An 18,389-nucleotide genomic window follows, 5' to 3' on the forward strand; every position below is an offset into this window, starting at 1 on the left:
CCCTATGCTCCAGTCATGAGTTTCCAAGGCTATGGAAGCCCCTTGAGTTCTCCGACTCTTATCTTGTTTAGACAAGGTCATAGTCAAAGTGGAGGTTCTCTCCTCCCTTCAGAGAAAGGTACCTCCTTCTTTGAAGACCTGTTCTTTCCACTGAGATCTCACTCACAGAGATCTTTTGCCTGAGTGTCTTGGCTTTCCATGCCTGAAATACTCTCATGGGCTTTTCAGCCAGATCTGAATGCCTTTAGGGCTGATTCTGAGGCCAGAGTGCTATTTAGGGCATCTGCCATTCTATGAGTCTGCTGAGTATCTCACTTCCCATGTTGGATCACTCTCCCCTTTATTTATTCTATCAGTTAGTGTTAGCAGGTACTAGACTTGCTTATGTGCTCCCTTTGACTCTTAGTCCTTTCATTATGATCAATTGCGAACTGAAATTGATCACTTGGACTAGTGAGATGGCATTGGTACATGCCACCTTGATGGGATTAAATTGGAGTCCCCTGGTATGTTTCTAACTCTACCATTTGGGGCAAGTCAGCTTGAGCATGTCCCAAATTATATATCTCTTCCCTCTCTTATTCCTACTCTTATGTTTAACAGGGATCACATTTCAGTTAAATTTCAACACTTAAGAATAACTGTGCATTAATTACAGAATTAAATCAGTCATATTAAGTAGAACAGACAAAAAAAATACTAAGAGGGATAATGTATTAAGTTGTTCATTAACAGTCAGGGCTATGCTGATCAAGTCACCGTTTCCCATAGTGTCCATTCCACTTCAACAGGTTTCCTTTTTGGTGTTCAGTCAGTTGTCACCGATCAGGGAGAACATATGGTATTTGTCCCTTTGGGACTGGCTTATTTCACTCAGCATGATGTGTTCCAGATTCCTCCATTTTGTTGCAAATGACTGGATTTCATTGTTTCTTACTGCAGTATAGTATTCTAAAGAGTACATATCCCATAATTTCTTTATCCAGTCTACCGTTGATGGGCATTTAGGTTGGTTCCAGGTCTTAGCTATTGTGAATTGTGCTGCAATAAACATTAGGCTGCAGACCGCTTTTTTGTTTGCCAATTTAAATTCCTTTGGGTAAATTCCAAGGAGTGGGATGGCTGGGTCGAACGGTAGGGTTATCTTCAGGTTTCTGAGGAATCTCCAGACTGATTTCCACAGTGGCTTGACCAGTTTGCATTCCCACCAACAGTGGGTTAGTGTCCCTTTTTCCCCACATCCTCGCCAGCATCTGTTGTTGGTAGATTTCTGAATGTGAGCCATTCTAACCGGGGTGAGGTGGAACCTCATTGTGGTTTTGATTTGCATTTCTCTGATTGCTAATGACCTTGAACATTTTTTCATGTGCCTGTTGGCCATTTGGATTTCCTCTTTTGAAAAATGTCTATTGAGGTCCTTGGCCCATCTCTTAATTGGGTTGTTGGTTTTGTTTTTGTGGAGTTTCTTGATCTCTTTGTAGATTCTGGTTATTAACCCTTTATCTGTTGCATAGTTTGCAAATATTTTTTCCCATTCTGACGGTTGCCTCTTCACTTTCCTGACTGTTTCTTTTGCAGTACAGAAACTTCTCAATTTGATGCAATCCCAATAGTTAATTTTGGCTTTGACTGCCTGTGCCTCCCGGGTCTTTTCCAGAAACTCTTTGCCTGTGCCAATATCTTGAAGGGTTTCTCCAATGTTCTCTAGTAACTTGATGGTGTCAGGTCGTAGATTTAGGTCTTTAATCCATGTTGAGTGGATTTTTGTGTAAGGTGTAAGGTAGGGGTCTTGCTTCATGATTCTGCACGTGGAAATCCAATTTTCCCAGCACCATTTATTGAATAGACTGTCCTTGCTCAAGGAATTAGTTTTAGATCCTTGATCAAATATAAGTTGGCTGTAGATGTTTGGGTTGATTTCTGGTGTTTCAATTCTGTTCCATTGGTCTATCCTTCTGTTTCTGTACCAGTACCATGCTGTTTTGATTACAACTGCCCTGTAGTATGTCCTGAAATCTGGTATTGTGATGCCTCCGGCTTTGTTTTTGTTGTACAAGATTGCTTTAGCTATTCGAGGTCTCTTGTGCCTCCATATAAATTTCAGCACCAATTTTTCCAGATCTGAGAAGAAGGTCTTCGGTATCTTGATTGGTATTGCATTGAATCTATAAATTGCTTTTGGGAGAATGGACATTTTGATGATATTGATTCTTCCAATCCATGAGCATGGAAGATTTTTCCATTTCTTGGTATCCTCTTCTATTTCTTTCTTTAAGGTTTTGTAATTTTCATCGTAGAGATCTTTAACGTCCTTGGTTAAGTTTATTCCAAGGTATTTGATTGTTTTTGTAGCTATTGTGAATGGGATTGATCTTAGAATTTCTTCCTCAGCCATGGCATTGTCTGTGTATACAAAGGCTGTTGATTTTTGTGCATTGATTTTATACCCTGCTACTTTGCCAAACTCTTCTATGAGTTCCAATAGTCTCTTGGTAGAGTTCTTTGGGTCCCCTAAATAAAGAATCATGTCATCTGCAAAGAGGGATAGTTTGAGTTCTTCCTTCCCAATTTGTATCCCTTTAATTTCTTTTTCTTGCCTAATAGCTCTGGCTAGAACCTCCAGAACTATATTGAATAGCAGTGGTGAGAGTGGACATCCCTGTCTGGTCCCAGATCTCAGTGGAAATGCTTCCAACTTTTCCCCATTCAATAGGATGTTGGCTGTGGGTTTTTCATAGATTGCTTTGATTGTATTGAGGAATGTTCCTTCCAAACCCAGTTTGCTTAGAGTTTTCATCATGAACGGGTGTTGTATTTTATCAAATGCTTTCTCGGCATCTATTGAGAGAATCATATGGTTTTTCTTCTGCAGTCTGTTAATGTGGTGTATCACATTGATTGTCTTGCGCACATTAAACCATCCCTGCATACCAGGGATAAATCCCACTTGGTCTGGGTGGATGATCTTTCTGATGTGTTGTTGCATTCTATTGGCCAGAATTTTATTGAGGATTTTTGCATCTATGTTCATCAGGGATATTGGTCTGTAATTCTCTTTCAGTGCTGCATCTTTTCCCGGCTTAGGAATTAAGGTGATGCTGGCTTCATAGAAAGAATTTGGGAGGATTCCCTCTTCTTCAATTGTTCTGAATAGTTTGAGAAGAATTGGAGTTAGTTCTTCTTTAAATGTCTGGTAGAATTCAGCAGTGAATCCATCTGGTCCTGGGCTTTTCTTTGTTGGGAGGGCCTTTATTACTGTTTCAATTTCTGTCTCAGTTATGGGTCTGTTTAGGTTTTCGATGTCTTCCTGGTTCAATTTAGGCAGGTTGCATGTGTCCAGGAATCTATCCATTTCTGATAGGTTTCCCTGTTTGCTGGCATACAAGTCCTTGTAGTAATTTCTGATGATTATTTTTATTTCTGTGGTGTCTGTTGTTACATTTCCTTTTTCATCTCTGATTTTATTGATTTGGGTCTAGTTGGGCCAATGGGGTGTCAATTTTGTTTATTTTTTCAAAAAACCAGCTCCTCGTTTGGCTGATTTTTTGGAATGCTTTTCTTGATTCAATCCTGTTGATTTCTTCTCTGATTTTAATTATTTCTCTTCTCCTACTAGATTTGGGTCTGGTTTGCTGTAGGTTTTCTAGATCCTTGAGGTGAATAGAAAGCTCATCTATTTGGTGCCTTTCCAATTTCTTGATGTAGGCACCTATTGATATAAACTTTCCTCTTAACACTGCTTTTGCTGCATCCCATAAGTTTTGGTATGTTGTGCTGTTATCCTCATTTACTTCCAGAAAGTTTTTGATTTCTCTTTTGATTTCTTCTATGACCCATTGTTCATTCAGGAGCATGTTGTTCAATCTCCATGTGTTTGCGTATGCTCTAGGGATTCCTGAGTTGTTCATTTCCAACTTCATTCCTTTATGGTCTGAGAAGCTGCATGGTATGATTCTAATTCTTTTGAATTTGCTGAGACTTGCTTTATGGCCTAGTATGTGGTCAATCCTAGAGAAGCTTCCATGTACTGCTGAGAAGAATGTATAATCTTTAGCTGTAGGATTGAAAGTTCTGTATATATCTGTTAGATCCATTTGGGCTATAGTGTCGTTTAAATCTACTGTATCCTTGTTGATCTTCTGTCCTATTGATCTGTCTATTTCTGAGAGTGGAGTATTGAAGTCCCCCAGTACTATTGTATTGGGGTCTAAGTCTCCCTTTAAGTCCGTTAACAAATCTTTTAGATAAACCGGTGCCCTGTAGTTAGGTGCATATACATTGATAATTGTTATATCTTCCTGTTGAATTGATCCCTTAATCATTATGTAGTGTCCCTCTTTGTCTCTCTTAACGGTTTTTGTGGTAAAGTTTATGGTGTCTGATATTAAGATGGCTACGCCTGCTCTTTTTTCATTTCTGTTGGCATGGTATATCTTTTTCCAGCCTTTCACTTTCAGTCTGTATGGATCTTTGTTGGAAAGATGTGTTTCTTGTAAGCAGCAAATAGATGGGTTTTGTTTTTTAACCCAATCAGCCAAACGGTGTCTTTTAACTGGACAGTTCAGGCCATTCACGTTCAATGTGACTAATGATAAGTGGTAACTTTGCCCTGCCATTTGCCAAAGATAAGTTCTAATATATGCTTTGAATTCCCTGTGATCTTTTGCTGTGAGCTTTCCTTCCTTGGTTTCCTTCCTTTACCTTCTTTCATATTGATGACCGTGTTTCTTTGTTTCTGTGTGTAACACATCTTTAAGCATCTTTTGCAGGGCTGGACGAGTGGCAACAAATTCTTTCAATTTCTGTTTGTTATGAAAAGTCTTTATTTCACCTTCATTCACAAATGATAGCTTTGCAGGATATAATATTCTGGGCTGGCAGTTGTTCTCTCTTAGTACCTGGGCTATATCTCGCCATTCCCTCCTAGCTTGTAGAGTTTCTGATGAGAAGTCAGCTGTGAGTCTGATTGGAGATCCTCTGAGAGTAATCTGACGTTTCTCTCTTGCACATTTTAGGATCTTTTCTTTATGTTTCACTGTGGAGAGTTTAATTACAACGTGTCGTGGTGAGGGTCTCTTTTGGTCGTGTTTATTAGGGGTTCTGTGAGCTTCCTGTACTAGGATTTCTCTGTCCTTCTCCAAACCTGGGAAATTTTCTGCTAATATCTCACTAAAAAGGCCTTCTAATCCTTTCTCCCTCTCCATGCCTTCAGGAACTCCTAGAACCCGAATGTTGGGTTTTTTAATAGTATCCTGAAGATTCCCGACAATATGTTTTAGATTTCTAATTTCCTCGTCTTTTCTTTGGTCTGACTGTATCCTTTCCTGTTCTCTGTCTTCTAAGTCCGATATTCTCTCTTCTGCTTCTCCCATTCTGTTTGTAAGGCTCTCTATTGTGTTTTTCATTTGATCTATTGAATTCTTCACTTCAGTCACTATCCCAGTTTCCTGTTGTACTAGTTGTTTCGTTTCATTTTGATTCCTCCTTAATATTTCATTTTCACGAGAGAGATTTTCTATCTTGTCCATTAAGGATTTCTGTAGTTCAAGAATTTGTTTTTGAGAACTTCTTAATGTTCTTATCAATTTTTTTGAGATCTGCTTCTTGCATTTCTTCTATGTCATCATCCTCATAATCTTGAATTGGGGTGTCTTTTTCATTTGAGGGCTTCATGGTGACTTCCTTGTTTTTATTACCTTGGTTTTTGCGTTTGTTATTTGTCATATTGGAGATATTTGGTTTCTTCACTGTGGTGCTTTTTCTTGTTATACTATGACTCTAGATTAAGTGGACTATCTGTTTTTGATGGAGCCTTAGGGCTTGAGATGGGTGTGGCCTGAGAGCTCTGTTTGGTGTGCCAAAGGTGACACTCCCAGGTTAGGCGTGGTAAACCTCTCTCTCTCTCTCTCTCTCTTTTTTTTTGATTCAAAAGGGAAGTTATTCTGCACAGCTGAACGAAGTTGGAGGTAGTTAGCAGGCAAATGATATACCCACAGGAGCCAGAGATCAGAAGCTCTTTCCCAAGGACCACACAGGGAATCTGTTCGGCCCTTAGAGTGGGCTCAAATTCTCCTTCAGTCTCCCACTGGGTTGCCAAAGTTACGGAATTGTAGCGTCTCTGGAGAGTGCTCACGTGAATTCCGTGAGTTCTCTCCCCCACTGTCTCTTTTTTCACAGTCTCAGTTCAGTAGCACCACAAATTTACTAGGTCCTAATCTCCTGTTAATTCGCCCCACCCAGAGTCAGGTTTTACTGCTAGGCTCAGGGCCGGTGCAGACCTGAGGTCACTCTGCTTATGACGTATGTCCAAGATGGCGCCTGCTCTTTGTCTTGCTCGCCCTTGAGAGGTGAGCGGAGAGAGAGAAACCCGTGTCCGTACCAGTCACCTTTTTTTTTTTTCCCTCTCTCTCTCTTCCAGTTAGCTTGGTGAAGTCCCCCCCGCCCCGGGGGTCGTTCCCTCTAGTCTCCTCTCTCCGCTTGCCTGCCGGTGTCTCGGGTTATTGAGGTTCGGCTCACCTCGCGTTCCAGCGCTGGTGTGTTGAGTCTGCCGCTGGTGTCCCGAACTGTGGGCTCCCACGCTCTCCACACAGGTCTGCTCCCCTTCCAGCGCCGATGTGTGGACTCGGAGCCCTGGACGTCCCAAGTCTCCCCGCTGTTGCACTCCCCTTCGAGCACTTGCGCGCAGACCCTGCAGCTTGCGCAGCTCAGTCCCGCGGCTCGGCTTCTGCGGCTCAGTCCCGCGGCTCGGTCCTGCGGCTCGGCTTTCGCGCGCGGTGGGCGACCTTGTTCTCCCAGTAGGTCCTCCGATTCACGCCCACTGGATCCAGAAGAGTTTTGTCTGCAATATTTTCCTGGTTCTTTTTTCTGAGGCTACCGTAACTCCCCTTTTATTAAACTAAATTTTCCCGGACTATCGGTGCGCGCCCTCACTATTCCGCCATCTTGGCTCCGCCCACATTATCATACTTTCAAAATTAACAATAACATTAATTTTTTCAACGCTACAATCAGTATTCAGGTTTTTCCTGATTTCTTTATAATCTTTTATAGATACTTAATAAAAATCAAGGTTGAGGCCGGCGCCGCGGCTCACTAGGCTAATCCTCCGCCTTGCGGCGCCGGCACACCGGGTTCTAGTCCCGGTCGGGGCACCGGATTCTATCCCGGTTGCCCCTCTTCCAGGCCAGCTCTCTGCTGTGGCCAGGGAGTGCAGTGGAGGATGGCCCAAGTGCTTGGACCCTGCACCCCATGGGAGACCAGGAGAAGTACCTGGCTCCTGCCATTGGATCAGCGCGGTGTGCCGGCCACAGCGCGCCAGCCACGGCGGCCATTGGAGGGTGAACCAACAGCAAAGGAAGACCTTTCTCTCTGTCTCTCTCGCTCACTGTCCACTCTGCCTGTCAAAAAAAAAAAAAAATCAAGGTTGAAGTAACATGCATATGTCGCAATGTATTTATGTATTTATTTTTGTAATGCATATTATTCTTCATTTTAAAATAACTTATTTAAGAGGCATGATGCAATGTAAAAATCTGTATATTTAACATAAAACTGCATCATAGGACTGGCACTGTGGCCTAGTGGGTAAAGCCACACCCTGCAGTGTCGGCATCCCATGTGGGCACCAGTTTCTATTCCAGATGCTCCCCTTCTGACCCAGCTCCCTGCAGATACACCTGGAATGTGGCAGATGCTGGCCTAAGTCCTTGGACCCCTGTACCTACTGTAAGACTCATGTTCCTTGATTTTAAATGTGAACATTATAATTGTCTTGAGAAGTTTATTTGAAAATTGCAAGTAATTTTACAACCATGGAGTGTGCTGAGTGCCACAAAACGTGGCTAGCCAGCATAAAAGAGGCAGTGTTCTGTAGTGGCAAGAACATGGTCAACCTTTGGAACCAGAGGACATCGGTCCCCACTCTATAGAGTAGGAATACAACCTTCATTTTTGTCTTTAACATCGAAGAGAAAATGCATGCAACACACACAGCCCCTGCTTGGAGCATAATGTCTACAGTAGTTGTAGTTAATGGCAATGGTGTAAGTTTGTCAAATAAAAATAAGTCTGGAAGACAGAGATGACTGAGTTCAACATATTATTTTTTTTTTCAAAAATTTCATCAACTTAACCAACATCTTAACCACTAAATTCTCTCCCCTAAGGGTTTTTAAAAACTGTTTGTAGATCTTCAATATGAGCACAGAGTATGCAAGACTGTAACAGAGTCTCCCCTCTTCCCACAAGGAGCATGGCACAAAATTCTATATACAAATATATTGGAGTAAGTTAACATTAATTGTTGTTGAATGCCTTTAGAGATATCTCAGGAGCTGATTCTGGGGATAAACAGACTGAGCTGATGGAAATATGTTTGCTCTCAGTGTTGCTTAACAAATACAGACGTTGCTGGAATGTAAGTCCATTCCATCACTTAGAGCCTTTATATTTAGTCCAGACTGGCCTGCATAATTATGATGGAGCTAAATGAACTTTTCCAACATGCATTTGAAGAGAGAGCTGTTTTACAGCCCTGGTCAACTCATCTAACTCCATGAGGAGAAAGCACAAAGTGGACAGGGGTTTGAAAGGGTCGCTCGCAGATGAAGCAGAGAGAGAACAGTTTGGATGTTGAAGCATCTCTAAGACTCTATTCTAATACAATATATGTATGTGTATGCGAAGGCTCAAACTGGAATCCAGGACAAACAGGAAAATAAACGGCTCTGTCTTAGACTCACAAGGATAGGAAACCTTCTGTCTGCAAAGAGCCATTTGGATATTTATAACATACCTCGTGGGCCGTACAAAATTATGAACTTAAAAATTAGCCTGAAAGAGATTTATTGAATTTTGAGTCTTGCCTGCAGCTGCTGTGGCAGGATCAGACCACATGATTTCATGGGCCTCATATGGACATTCCTCACCTCTGGTAAAACATGCATAATTGCTCTTCCAACACACACACACACACACACACACACACTGCATAAAAGCACATAATAAGCTTGAGGTTTTAGTTCTCTCTCAATCTCTACCTGCCACACTCTGCCCTGTATGGTAGTGCTGGCCTAACCACACTAACCCCTTATCCAGCTGGGGTCAAAGTTGACTATATGGCATGTCCCCTATGCCCGCCTTTAAAACACAGGCATGACCTAAATCTGACCTCTGCCCTTCCCACCAAGCTGCATTGCCCTTCAAGTAGCCTTAAACCTGTCTGCCCTAGAGTTCTGGAGAAAGGTCATCTATTTGGCTGCCTGGTTTGATTTCCCCTCTATCTGCTCTATGTTCACTCTAAATTATAGAATTCTGCCTAATTCTTGGAGTCTTAATTCTCCGTTTAATTCCCACCAGATCTCTTACTTCTGAAAATACCTTATTAGATTCCCTGAGACCATGTCAAGACACTCTCCAGCAGAACTTTTTACAATGATGCAAATGTTCTGTATCTGTGCCACCCAATACAGTAGGTACACGTCTGATCATCTTCCCAAATCAATCCCTTGCAAGCCACTTTCAGTAACATTGACATTTGCACCGGCCACTGAACCTCAACTCCATCATCTGCATGGGGGGATAATTTTGCAGGCTTCATGGTGTCATTGTTAAATGGCCTTAAATGAAATAGTCCTCGGAAAGTACCTATCACAAAAGCCAACCACACAAGTGCTCGGGGAGTGTTTATTCTCTTTCTGTCCATGCAAAGGCAAATCTAGTGACTGGGCAGCTCAAATGATTCATGTTTGTCTGGGTTACTCAAGACAACCTTGTTCACTGCCTAAAACACTAAATCCTATTGGGTCTGGAAAGGGAAGCTTTGAATCAGTGATGGGAAAACAGTTTTCTTTTTTTCCTGTCTTGCAACATGTCTCCTGCTGGTCTTCTCGTTCTGGTGCTGGTTTCTAAGATATTTAGCCTCAGTTTCCTTTCTGTGTCAATCAAGGAGCAGCTCCTTTCTGAATAAGGCTGGAAATGACAACCAGTGTTTATTTGCACCATGCAAGCTCTCCTTAAAAGAAGCATAGTCCTTTACAATGTGTAGGTTGGAGGCTTTTCTTTCTCTCTTTAGGGAGGGCCTGGGCACAGCTGGCACTGCAGCTGTGGTCCAGGTGGAGGAGGGAATGAGGCGTAGAGGCACTTCAGGATCCCTGCTCCTACTAGATGGAGGGGCTGATCGGGCTCTTGTGTCATCTAGAGTTTGTGACTCATGAGACACAGGCAATGGTGTTCTGGAATCCCCAGTTCTCTCAGCTTGGCCTCTTCAGGATGTCGCCAAACTCCAGAGCACTTGTCACCTGTATAACCTTGTGGCGCCCTCTTCCCCTGGGGATCCTGATCACCTCAATGTCTTCAACAATTAAAACACACATACACACGAACAAGCCAAGCACAGAATTAAAATAACTCACACAGCATTTTTAACGTGCTGAACTTCATACCGAGCTGGGGTTTCACAAAGAGATCACATGAGGATTTTGAAAGCAATTAGCTTTCTGGCCGGCGCCGTGGCTCACTAGGCTAATCCCCCGCCCTGCGGCACCGGCACACCGGGTTCTAGTCCCGGTCGGGGAGCCGGATTCTGTCCCGGTTGCCCCTCTTCCAGGCCAGCTCTCTGCTGTGGCCCAGGAGTGCAGTGGAGGATGGCCCAAGTGCTTGGGCCCTGCACCCCATGGGAGACCAGGATAATTACCTGGCTCCTGCCATTGGATCAGCGCGGTGCGCCGGCCGCGGCGGCCATTGGAGGGTGAACCAACGGCAAAAGGAAAACCTTTCTCTCTGTCTCTCTCTCTCTCACTGTCCACTCCGCCTGTCAAAAAGAAAAAGAAAAAGAAAAAGAAAAAGAAAGAAAGAAAAGAAAGCAATTAGCTTTCTTGTCTGCCAAGTGAAAGGCACCCCACACCTGAGGCTCCTCCCCACCCAGAGCTCCTGCCTCATCTCTCTCCCCACCCACTCTCCTCCTTCTATTTACTTTCTTTTCCTCACCTCCTGCCACTTTGATCCCATAGACTTTAAATTACTCACCCCATAAGCCATGATGAGCAGTTGTACAACCTCTGTGTCGGTATCTGAATTGCTGAATGAATCAAGATAATCAACTCGTGGAGTAGCCTTTCATTTAACAGAAGCTTCATTTCTCAGAAGGCAATGGTAACAGAAAATGGTAACTTATTTTTTTCCTAATAGAAATGGAATACATAGTGAGGAAGTAAAAAAGTCTTCTGTCAAGAAACCTAAGAATTCTTGGTTCTTCCATAAAGCCTCTTCTGTGATGCCAGAATTCCATATGGATGTAAGTTTGTGTCCTGGCTGTCCAACATCCAAATCCAGCTCCCTGCTAATGGCCTGGAAAAGGCAGCAGCAGATGGCCTAAGAGTCTGAGGCCGCCACCCATGTGGGCGACTGGCCCAGCGTTGACTGTTTCAGCCATGAAAGCAGTGAACCAGCTGATGGAAGATCACTCGTTCTCCCCCCCTCTCTGTAATTCTGACTTTAAATAAATAAATAAATATAAATCTTTAAAAAATTCTTTATAGCATTCTTCCATTGGCTTCATTGCGTTTAGTGGAGTGCATTAACTGTTTCACTCTGTTGCATATTTGTATTATTTCCAATATTTTGAAATTATAAATAACATTATTATGAATTCCCTTACGCTAAAAAGAAAAAGTTATTGCTTTAAATTTGGGTTCCATCTGTCACGGGTTGAATCGTTGCTTCCTAGAAGTTGAAGTGCTAATCCACAGCCACTGTGAATGTGGAAACAGGGTCACGGAAGATGATCAGGTCAAGATAAGGCATTCGGGCAGTCCCTAACCTAACCTGATCTGCATCCCTATGAAAAAGGCAAGGTAGGAACCAGAGGTGGATAGGCACAGACAGACCAGGTAAAGATGAAGGAACAATTCAGGCCAATGATTTTACAAGCCAGTGAATGCCAGAGATTGCCGGAAAACCACTCAAAGTTAGGGAAGTGTTGTGGAAATGGTTCTTGCTCACCGTGCTCAGAAGGAATCAGCCCAGCCAATGCCTTGGCATCAGAATGCACCCTCCACACCCGCAAGACAATGCATGCCGGTTGCCATCCTCCAGTTTCCAGAACCTTGCTCCAAGAGCTCTGGGAAACTGATACAGCATCATTACAGTGAATTCCCAGAAGAGTAAATATTCTGTCAAGGGATGTGAATATTTTTAAGATTCTTGATGTATTTTCCTGGTTTTCTTTTCCTAATTTTATGCTAATTTCTAACTTCACTGTGAATAAGAGTATTTGTTTCATCAGAGTCTCTGGAAAATATTGTTGTTTTTATAAACTTTGCTAATTTGTTTGGCAAACTATATCAGATTGGTTTTGCATTCTAATTTATCCAATTACCACTGAGATTAAATACGTCTACATTTATTAGCCATTTTGTTCTACAGTGTGAGTTCCATGTCCTATCAATGTCTTTTGAAATTGTGTCCACATTTTACTTTTGAATATATGGACTTTTTCCCTTTTCTGTTTGCATGAATTATTTTTATAGCACAGATAGTAATTCTCCTCCTGCCATTCTTAATGAAAATATGTTTCTGATGTGTTGTGTTATTTTTATTTCCCTTATTATCTTATGGGTATACATGCTAATGGAATAAGTTTTATGAAGTCTTTTAAATGTAAATATGTTAAAATGTCTATGTTATGTATTCTAGAATTTTGTTCTAAAATATAATTATTAGTCTTGAATGTATCACTTTGGCATAGAGTGTTATGCTAGGATTTACTTTGTTTTGCTAATTACTTTGCATAATTAAAAATAAATGAATAAATAAATTTTAATAAATTTGTTTAATCATTCAGCATGCTTATGCCAATTAGTGATTTATCTTTCTTTTCCCCACATGATCAAACATTACCTATGCACATTACATATAGTCACATAAATATAAATTACATAAATATATTTATGTGTGCATGTGTATGTGTTTATATGTGTATATGCAGGGGTACTTCAAAAGGTTCACAGAAAATTTACATTATCTTTTCATTCCATTTTTCTATGCATTTTAGAAATTTTAAAAATTGATTTGTTTGAGAAGCAGAGAGACAAAAGAGAGAGAACTAACATCCACTGGTTCACTCCTCAAATTCCTTATCAGCCAGGGATAAGTAGGGCTGAAGTCAGGAGCTAGGAACCTAATCCAGATCTCTCACGTGGGTGACAGGAAGCCAACTACTTGAGCCATAGTTCTGCATTCCAGGGTCTGCATTAGCAGGAAGCTGGAGTTAGCTCCCTGAGCTGGGTATCAAACCCAGTTCCTCTGATGTGGCATGCTGGCATCTTAACCTCTAGGCCAAACACACCTTCGTCCACAACCTTTTTTGAAACTCCCTCATATATGTACTACACACACACACACACACACACACACACAAACGTGTATCTATCTGTTTACCTACCCATATATCTTCTCTCTATTTATCACACCTGGGTAATCTATTTTATCTAAAGGTTTACGTCTCATTTTGCTCTTGCACCACCTACCTTTAATGATTGAACTTTATAACCTAACACATGAATTCACAAAGAGTTCTAGAAAGATCAGTTTGTGTGTGCTTGGCACCTCTTCTGCCATCTCTCGTATTCACAGATGCACTCCCCAATGTGTGCCTAGATTCAAAAGAAAGGGAAATAGACGCCAACTCCTGTTGAGGTTATGGCAAGGTTCAGGAGAAAGGAGGTGGAGCTGCAAATAAGATTGGAGCGATTTTTATTCACCTTTGACTTTCAAATAATGAAAGAATTGCAGGAAGTTGAAAAATATTACAGAGACATTCTCATCCAGTCTTCCCAGTAGTAAAATCTAATGTAGCTGTATTGTAGTGCAATACAGTATAATAGCAAAATCAGGTACTGTATTAACATTGGCGGGGCAGGTGTTTGGTTTATCAGTCAAGACATCACTTGGGACACCTAATCCATATTGGAGTGCCTTGCATTCAAATCCCAGCTCCACATCTGAATTCAGCTTCCTGCTGCTGGGCACCGTGGGAGGCAGTAAGTGATGGCTCAAGTAATTGGGTCCCTGACATCCACATGGGAAACCCAGTTTGAATTCCCCACTCCTGGCTTCAGTCTGGCCATGCCCTGGCTATTACAGGTATTTGGTAAGTAAAGGTATTTGGGAAGTGATTCAGTGGATGGAATCAATCTCTCTCTTTCTCTGCCTCTCTCTCACTCTCATTCTCTCTCTCTTCCTTCCCCTCCTCCTTTTAAATAAATAAATCAATTTTAAGAACACTAGTACAATGTGTTTATAGGTAAATGTCACTTTGAAGTATGTAGAGATTCATATAATCAGAAATAAAGGTACAGAATTATTCCATCACCACAATGATCTCTTTTGTGCTACTTTTCATAGTCATCTATCCCACTACACTCACCCCAACCAACTAGTAATTTCTTCCCCCATTTCTATATTTTCATAATTGAAGTTATGTTGTATCATTGCAACAATAGCATATACCCCCTTTTGTCATTTGCCTTTTTCACTCAACAAAATGACCTTGAAACGTGTGATAAGTATCCAAGGTTTGTTCCTTTGTACTGGTGAATAGTGTTCGTGCTATGAATCTATCAGTTTATTCAACCAATCAACGATAGAAGGATATTTGGTTGTTTCTGGTTTGAGCTAGTACAAACCAAACTACTACAATCATGTATGGGTCTTGGGTGAATAAGTTTTCCTTCTCTGGGGTAAGAGTCCAGGAGTAAAATTATGGGAAGCATGGTTTTAAGAAACTGCCAAACGGTTTCCCAGAGTGGCTGCACTATTTTACATTCCCACCACCAATGCTTGAATGCTCCAGTGTCTCTGCACCCTCACCAGCATGTGTTGTTACAATTTTTTATTTTAGCTATTCTAATTGTGGGGTGATATTCCACTGTGACTTTAATTCACATTTCTCTAGTAGCTAGTGACGTTGAATATATGTTTATGTGCTTGTTTTTTTCCATATATATTTTCAGTGAAGTATTTACTCATGTCTTTTGCACATTTCCAGTTATGTTTTTAATGAGTTTGGGTATTTTTCATATATAATGTGTATGTCACTAATTGGTATGTAAACATGTGCTCCCATTCTACAGCTTGTGTTTTTATGGTTTTAATAGGAATCTTTCATAGACTTCTTTGCTGCTCCATCTGACATTTTTCAATGATTTTCAATTATCAATTTCTTCTATTGATGGAGTTTTTTGTCTCATGTCCAAAACATCCTTACCAAGCAACAGATCCTCAGGGTCTTCTCCTCTGCATCTTCCTAATAGCTTTCCAGTATTATTATTTTAAAGTATAATGTACATTTTGAATTAGGATTTGTATAAGGTATGGGATTTTTGGTGGCTTTTTATGTATGAATATTCAAGGGCTCCAGTACCATTTGTTGAAAAGATTGTCTGTCATTCACTGACTTGTTTCTGTATCCTTCTCAAATATAAGTTCACCAAACTTGTGGATAGTTATTCTGTGCTCTTTATTCTGTTCCATTAATTTATGTTTCTAACCATCACCAAGGCCAAACAGTCTCAATTATTTAGATATATCTTGAAACACTTCTTGAAATTGAGTAGAGCAACTCCTCCCACTTTGTTTTCTTTTTTTTTTTTTTTTACGATTTATTTTATTTATTTGAAAGACAAAGTTACAGAGAGAGGTAGAGAGAGGAGGTCTTCCATCCATTGGTTAACTCCCCAAATGGCCACAATGACGAGAGCTGAGCCCATCCAAAGTCAGGAGCCTCTTCTGGGTCTCCCACGTGGGTGCAGTGGGCCCAAGGATTTCGATCATCCTCCACTGCTTTCCCAGGTGCATTAGCAGGGAGCTGGATCAGAAGTAGAGCAGCTGGGACTCGAACCAGCGCCCATATGGGATGCCAGTGCTACAGGCCAGAGCTTTAACTAGCTGTGCCACAGTGCCGCCCCCCCCCCATTTTATTTTTCTTTGGGAGTACTTCTGCTATTTTAGTTTCTTTGTATTCTTATATAAATTTTAAACTAATATGTCTATATCTAAAAAATTTATTGCTGGTATTTTGATAAAAATTGCAGAAATTTGTATATCAATTAGGAAGCAATTTGCCTTTTTACTATGTTAAATCTACCAGTTCATGAACATTCCAAAACAACTCAACAATCCCCTTTTCCAATCTCCCTCCTCAAATATTCTCTGATAACTCACATTAGAGTTTTATAGTTTTCAGCCTACAAATACTAAACATGTTTATGTCATATGTGAGTCTAAGTATTTCCTATTTAAAAAGAAATAGTTGTGGGGCTGGCATTGTGGTACAAGGGGTTAAATCATGGCCTGCAATGCCAGCAGCCTATATATGTACCAGCTTGCATCCCAACTGCTCCATTTCCAATCTGGGAAAGCAGTAGAAGATGGCCCAAGTGCATAGTTATCTGCCACTCACATGGGAGACTCAGATGGAGTTCCATGCTCCTGACTCAAGCCAGTCCCAGTACCCAGCCACTGATGTCATTTAGGGAGTGAACCAGCAGATGAAAGATATTTTTCTCTCTTTATTTCTCTCTCTCTCTGTCTCTCTCTCTCTGCCTCCCATCCCCACTCTCCCTCCCTCTCTGTGACTCTTCTTTTCAAATATATAAATCTTAAAAAAAGTTGTAAAATGTGTAGTATTTTTGATTTGAGCTTCTATATATTGGTTATTAATATATAGAAATGCAGATGATTTTCTGCACATATTCAAATATATTCATGCAATTCTATGTACATCTTTGAGCATGCATACGGCTGAAATACCAGAGCCTAACACTGACAATTCTTGACATTGAGGGAATCTAAAAATGCCTTCCAGTATAATCAAGTAGAATACCCTTTGCAAAGACAAGCTGGCAGCTAATTTTCAATCATTGCCAGGATTTAGAGAGGATAAGTTGACCCAGAGAGTCTATAGAAGTATAAGTATGATACCTACAATGATCTCTGCCCACAAAGTCCAGCTGGAACTTTTGTGGTCATCACACCAATGCCAGGTTTGGAAGAGGAAAATGAGTGGATCCCCTTTCTTCTCTGATACACCAATAATACAAATAACAACAATAACTGCTAATGTTCATTGAATGCTAATTGCATGAGACATGTACTAGGAAAATGTTTTGCAACAACACACAAGTTATATACATTTATTATTCCCATTTTACAAGGGATTAAATGGAGGTTCACAGAGGTAAAGTCATTACTGCAAGGTTGGGTAGCTAGGATGTTATTTTACCAGGTTTACAAGGAAGCTAGTTAATTTCCAGTGCTTATACTCAACCATAATTTTACCCCATTTTCTCCAAACCCCTCAGAATTCCAGAATGGGAAACGTGCCTTAGCAATATGGATGGTTGAAAGGAATTTCTATGCTAATTCTCATCCAAATCTCTTGGCAGAGTAAGAATTGATAGAATCAACTAACAGACTTTATTGGAGAAACCTAGCTATATTAGTCTACTTTTCATTATTTCAACTAAAATACCCTCGAGGAGTTTCTTGGGAAAGAAAATGTTTATTTCAGCTTGCAATTGGGAGTTACAGTTCAGGATCCCGAGGCCCTGTAGTCCAGCATCTGAAAGAAGCTGGTCATGGCAGGTGCAGATGAATGATCACATGGTGAGCTAGAAAGTAGAGAGAGCAGTCAGACAGAAGTTGAACCCTCACAAGGACCACTCTCGGAGGGCATGCCCCCGATGACATAATGACCTCACTCCAGAGCCACTTCCAAGAGGCTTTAATGAGATCAAGTCCCCACTCTGACTCCATTACTCATTAACATGAAGCTACCAGAGCATAAACCCTTGTGACCCAACCCATGACAGGAACATATGAACCCTGCTCAAACCCACCAAGCAGGCCCAGTCCTGCTGTTCTTCCTTCCCCTCAGTGGCCACTGCCATGTACAATCCCAGTAGCATTTCAATGCTGGCCTTGTTGCTCAGGCTACTGAGAGTACCATCATTCAACACTTCACCTGTCGGTCTCGTCAACCATTGCCTTAGCCTCTCAATGGACTATTTTCTCCTGAGTTTACAGCCATTCAAGGGGCACCCTGAATCCAGTGACTGATTGACACCACAGTGCAAAAGCTCAGCGAAGGTCAACTCTGAAGGGCGTTTTAGCTACAGATTTCCCCATGAGATCAAGCAGGTTTGTCTTTGGGGCTGCACCGCAGCTGCTCATTTCCCTTTCTCCTCTCCTACTTCCCTTCCTCCCAGCCACAGCTGCAGCCAAAGGTATGCCTAACAAATATCTGCTTGCAAAACTTCTGTCTCAGAGTCTGCGTCCTGGGAACCCTAATGGGCAAGAGATCCCTCCTGTCCATAGCCCCTTGAGTGATA

Source organism: Oryctolagus cuniculus, chromosome 11, assembly GCF_051225735.1.
Source record: "Oryctolagus cuniculus isolate XC-2025 breed Fujian yellow rabbit chromosome 11, ASM5122573v1, whole genome shotgun sequence".
NCBI lineage: Eukaryota > Metazoa > Chordata > Mammalia > Lagomorpha > Leporidae > Oryctolagus > Oryctolagus cuniculus.